Genomic DNA, 6,380 nt, shown 5'->3' with positions numbered 1-6,380 from the left:
AACAGATCTATAAGTGATAAAAATACTTGTTTTGTCAAACGTAAACTTTGAAATAATTGTAATTGCTATGTTAGACCTTTTTAGCAAAAATTGAGTCTATAAAATCAAATGCAAATTTAAAAAATTAGGAAACAAATATAGAAATAAAAATTGCAATAGATTATTTTAATAGCATATTAAACAAAACCAAAGAGAATACTAGTAAATTGGAAGTTATAGCGGTAAAAAGAATATTCATAAGGAAACAGAAAGATTGATAACAAAGAAATAAATGAGAATAAGAGATATATAGAACATGGTAAAAGGTCTAACATATCTGTAACTTGAATCTCAGAAGAAGAGTAATAAGAGAACAAAGCAGTAGTAACATTCGAAGAAATATTAAAAATTTTCCAGAAGTGATGAAAAACATTAAGCCACAGTTTCAAGAAGTTCTGAGTTCCAAGCTTAACAAATACGGAGAAATCTTTATCAATAACAATCGAAATAAAATTACTTAAGCTGAGACAAATAGAAAAATCTTAAGAACAGTAACTAAACAAAGAGCTATCAAAATCATCAACAGGACTAAAGGCTGACTTCTCCACAGAAACTGCAGAAACCAGATGACAGTAGGATGATATCTTCAAAATGCCAAAATAAATAAATAAATAAATAAATAACTGCCAACCTAGAATTCCACACCCAAGAAAAATATCTTTCAAAAACAAAGGCAAATAGAGGGTTCTTTACACGGGTATTTAATACTAAGTTCCAACAAACCAGCAGCCACAGTTCTGTCTTCAGCTTCCCAATGTTTCCCTTGGCCCAAAATACCTTAAGTCATCTCTGAGTTCAAAGCATTGAGCTAACAATGGCAAGGCAGATCCACCAGAAACAGACACCTGATTTCCATGACAAATATGGCAATATTGTTTGAGTTAGTGGAGCCACTTTCTACATGGACATATACAGCAACACAAATTGGAAAACAATGCAACCTGTCCCCTGTTGGGGGAGAGTCACCTCAAAGGAATTGATCAGTAATCATCCTAGCTGGCGTCATACTGAACTATTTCAAAACCAGCTTATAAATGATGCCAAGTGAAGGCACTGTGTACCCATTAAAACATGGCATGATTAAAGAAACAAAAAGCAAATAAAGTCATTTCATACCAATTGAATCTGGAAGATCATTATTGGCAGACCTATGCTAAAAGAAATATATAGAGTTATTTGGGCATAAGGGAATGACCTCAGACAGAAACAAGGAGATGTAAAAGGGAATAAGATACAAAATAAAAATAAAAACAAGTAAATTTGTGAGTAAATACAAATAAATGTTGACTATTAATACAGTACAAATGTATTGTGGAGTTTAAATTATATATAAAATTAAAACATGATAAAAATATCACAGAACACTGTGAGATTCTTGCATCGTGTGAGAATAAATAAAATTAATTTGTACTGGACTCTAATGATTCAATATTAAAGCTGTAGTATCTGGGGTAGCAAAGAAATAATACATAGGAGAGAAAAGTGAAACAATAAAAAAATCAATTAACCAAAAGATAAGAAGTGAGAGAAAAAGGAATACAAAACAAGTAGAAAAAATAGAAAACAAATAAGAAGATTTGGGATGTAAACACAAATATAGCAGTAATTACATTAAATATAAATGGACTAAGCATTCAAATTAGAAGTCATAAGTTGTCAGACTGAATATAAAAAAATAAAAATATACAATGCTTAAAAAAGAAGTATTTCCAAATTAGGATACACATACTGAAAGCAAAAGGATAAAAGAAGATCCCATGAAAACATTAACAACAAATAGGTATAACTATTCTAATGCCCGATGTACCTTTTAAGGCAAAAGTCTGTAATAAAGGTAAAAAAGGATATTTCATAAGGATAAAAGGTTCATTTCACCAGGAAGATAAAATAGTTCTAAATTAAGATATATAAAGCAAATCTAAAATTAAAAGGAGAGATCTTTCAACACTAAAAGGAGAACTATACAAATACACAACTCCATGGAAATTTTTAACACACATTTCCTATTAATGTTCTGTATAATCAGACAAAAAAAAAAAAAAAAAGCCTGGCATTGTTTTACAGTTTTGCAAATCTCTTTAAAGCTTTTCATAATAGAAAACAGCTAGATTCTCAGATCTACTTCTGCTTTCAACTTGACGTTTTATCACATATCGAGTATCTCTGGAAAACTTTACTGTTCACTCACGAAAAATAAAAGTGAAAAAGGACCATCGAAATGGAATTTTGGAATCTCCTGGCTCATTGAACCATACCTTGAAAACTATTCTAAATATTTCATTTTTTTATGCTATTATAAATGGAATTATCATCTAAGATTTCATTTTCTAATTGTTTTCTGCTTGTATAAAGAAATAAAATTGATTTGTGCATATCGACTTTGTATTCCGTGAGCTTGCTAAATTTACATAATAATTGTAATTATTTGTAATTATACAATAATATCGGCATGGAAAATGAGAGTTTTATTACCTTGTTTCAAAATCTATTCACACTTTATTTCATTTATTGCAAGGTTGGGAACTGCAGCTCAACATCCTGAAGTTCTAGGAATGTTCTATTTCTTTGTCTGGGTGGCATGCACAAGTAACTTCATTTTGTGGTAATTCACCAAGCATTAGGCTCTGCAGTCACTGATTAAATTTTTTCCAACTAGCCAAAGAAAACTCAGTATTGAAAAAAATCAGTAGAACATTTTCATGGTTCTACAGTTTTCATACTTCATTCGATTTTCCTTTGAGATTTTCCTAGCCAATCCACCTCTTAAGAGGTGGATTAAAGGGTTAAGATTTGGTCAATAAAATAATCATAGCTTCCAGAGAAAGCATTAGGCATGCTCATGAATTATTTAGCTTTATAATTTCAGCTCACTTTGCTTGCACATGTGTGCCAGAAAAAACACTCATTTAGGTGGATGCCAACTAGATTTCTTTTTTTAATTCCCACTTGAGAGTGCTGACTACTTCAGCAGGATTTGGATCAATTTACTTTCCCAAGTAATTGGAGTGGTCCTGCTGCCCAGTCCTTTAACCTGGTCTGGGCAAGGTTAAAGCCAGAGGACAGTTAAGGTAACTGAAAGAGTTCCTGTTAGTACCCCAGGGCTCTTCCATTGTTCTGTCTTAATCCAATTTCCAGAATTGCTTCTGATAGCATAGGGAAGTACCTGGATCATCCCGGTTAAAATGGAGATTAGCAAATTTTACAGTTTCGTCATTACTTAATTGAAAAAAATCACAGTGATAGCATAAGAATGGTAAGAATACATTAAAAAAAGGAGGCATTCTGGAGATTGGAAAATACATTATTTTATATATATATATAATTTGAAATAGGAACTACTTCTAAATATATTTATTCAAAATTATCCTGGACACTTATGAAGGCTATTCTGTTTATGTAGCCCAAATTACCTGTAGTAACACTAATTAATTAATTAATTAATTAATTTAGTGCATGCATGCCTGAAACATTACCCTGGACAAGCAAGTTACTTAGAGAAGTTTTGATTGTAGAGGAAAATTTAGAAGTGACCTTCTGAGGCCCTTAACTTAAAGGAGGTGGTTGGAGGGGCAGCACGTAGCAGATCTGCCTGGCTGTCCTAGGGGAGTTTCTCTTTTCATGCTGCTCAGAATTCTCTTCATTGTCTTTGTCTCAATTTCTCAGAAATATTAAGACAAAAGATGTCTTAACTTCCTCTCTGGTGAGAACAATCTTCGTGATTTTTTAAAGGGTATTTCTTATGTGATACACTTAGTTTTCTCCTTTGATATAAAGTCCATCTTAAACACACACACACACACACACACACACACACACACACACACACACACACATGCACACACAAAAACTCCTAAGTCTGGAGAAGGTAAATAAGGAAGCTCTGTTGTTTATCCACAGTTAGTACCGGCAACTCCAGAAAAAAATCTTGGCAGGGGTGATAATGGTAGAGAGGAGACGTCGAATTCTGGCTAATGGAACCACCTTTCCCCTTTCCGCACTCTGTCAGGAAACTCCGTCAGGAATTATGGCCACTGACTACAACCAGGTGATGAGTGGCGTGAGGGACATAAGGCAGCTCCTAATAAATCCACCACACCAGACAGCCAGGCTGCTTTCCTCTCTGTTGCCCGTCCTCAAATCCTCTTTCCAAATTGTAAAGTGTCATTCAAATCTGGAACATCTAACTCCCTCTCTAGGGATTCAACTGACACCTGGGATTAAGGTTAGATGCATCATGGATCCTCTTTATGTAAAGGTAAAATGACTTTTTGAACTGAAATAATGGATTTAAGGCACCGAGGCAGAACACAACTCCATCCAAATCCCCAGTGACATATTTACAGAACCAGGTCTGGCTGGAAAGAAGGTGAAAGAAACAGTAACTCTAATTGCAGCCAGCAAAATGAATACACTGATTGGCTGAATGCTGGCCAAGCTCTTACCATTAAAAATACCACAGTGTTGCTGCCCAAAGGGGTGTTGGGACAAATTGCCAGAGGTAACTGTTACATAAGCCAGAGCTAGCCCTGCCAATTAGCCAGAAACCATTGCTACATCTCTTCTGGCCACAATTATTTTGATAGGGCACTTGCTAGCTCTTTTGCTGTTTAACTGTACCAGAAGAAATAAGTTCTGTGGGAGAAGAGAAATCGCTTCTAGGCCAAAGCCGTTGGTAGGATTTTTCCTCAAATCTGGTGAATCTGCTCTATTGGTTGGTAGTAGTTTCAGTAAGATAGTAAGAGATTCTCAGAGAACTCAGGCGAATGACCTATTTAAAATTACTTCAGCTTTTTCAGAGGACCAAGGGTAGAACAAGCAAATGTGCCTTGGCTTGCAAAAAGAAAGGAAGGAAAGAAAGGCCCCACGCATTACCTCATTTTTTTAATTAAAAGATGCTTACCTTTCATGATTGGCTTTGAGCTCAGCTGAGGTTCCCTAAGGACTATTCTCCACAAATAAAATAAAGGAAAACACAGAGGGCAGATATCCAGGTAAATCAGACAAAGCCTTCCCTTTATCTCGAAGTCGTGAAAAATATGGTGTATGTATGAAATTACCCAAGTAATAATTCCCATGCTCATCTGTCACTGCTCGATCAGGCCACAAAAGTTATGGAGCCCTGGCACCACCTCAGTGCTACCTGTCCTCATTTGCTTTCTGATGCCCAGCTATAGAGTCCCTCTAAGAAGCCTTTCTATTTCCTCTTTTCCAGGATCATCTCCTTCCTCATCTCACCCACACACCTGCACTCCACCCACACACCTACACTCACAATACTGTATCTACAATATTGCATCTATTACCATTCGACTGTCACCCAGCTAAGTGCTTGTTCTAACATAGAAATTTGATCTTGCCACTCACCTGTACACAATCCTTAGGACTACTCTTACCTTTGTTGTTAAATCTGGGCTTTGATTTAGTGAACAATGTCTACAAGCCTTATGTCTACTCATCTACCACAAGCTTCCATCTAGAGACAGGATCATTTGTAACAGTGGTTCTCAAGCTGAGTAGCACATATTTGAAATCCTAATCCCCAGTGTGGTGGCATTAGGAGGTGGGGCCTTAGGGAGGTGATGAGGTCTTGAGGGGAGGGCTCTCGTGGATGACATCAGTGCTCTTTAGCTCTCTTTCCACCATGTGAGGACTCAGCGAGAAGTCAGGGTCTGCAACAGGAAAAGGACCTTCACCAGAACCCAATCATGCGGTACCCTGATCTCAGACTTCTAGCCTCTAGAATAGTGAGAAATAAACTTCTGTTGTTTGCATGCCACCTCATTTATGGAATATGTTATAGCAGCCCAAATGGACTGAGACAGCCACCCTAGTATGCTCTGAATATGCTTTTTCTTAGGTTAAAATGTATTATTTTACATCTTGGTTATTTATTTATTTGTTTATTTTTGCCCTGCTCTTCTTGTAAGATATAAGTAAAATACTTTCTCCTGTAACCCTTTAGTAACCTCATTAGTTTCCCATGGCAACCTATGCATACTTGCATCCTAATCCTTGATGTCTATCTTTCCTTCCTAACCAGATAAGAAAATCCTTCTGGGCAGGAAGTGTGTTTCATTTGTCTTTGTATCCACAGTGCCTACTAAGGAAAGAGGGCAGATGCACAAAAATACCAAGGTTGGACTTCATTCTTCAAGCTCTTTTTTGGACTCTGGACAGTCTTCTGCTTACAAAACATCACAGGCTTCCTAATTTTAGAATATAGTAAAGTGAACGAAGAAGAAAGACATCTGGAAGATAAGGCATCACAAGTCCTTCAAGACTTTTGGTAACGCTTAGGGTTGTTACTCTCTGTTGTTATTTGTAACTGGGTGACAGTCTCT

The 6,380-nt window shown here is 36.1% G+C and overlaps 1 pseudogene; it reads left to right on the top strand.

Moving 5' to 3' along the window:
* The first annotated feature begins 709 nt into the window (after positions 1-709).
* Positions 710-1,019, top strand: LOC107517879 (annotated as a pseudogene).
* The last annotated feature ends 5,361 nt before the right edge of the window (positions 1,020-6,380 follow it).

This window comes from Rousettus aegyptiacus, unplaced genomic scaffold (genome assembly GCF_014176215.1).
Source record: "Rousettus aegyptiacus isolate mRouAeg1 unplaced genomic scaffold, mRouAeg1.p scaffold_m13_p_10, whole genome shotgun sequence".
Taxonomy (NCBI): Eukaryota; Metazoa; Chordata; class Mammalia; order Chiroptera; family Pteropodidae; genus Rousettus; species Rousettus aegyptiacus.
Note: the sequence above shows the minus strand (reverse complement) of the source record. Positions and strands in the feature narration are given on the sequence as shown.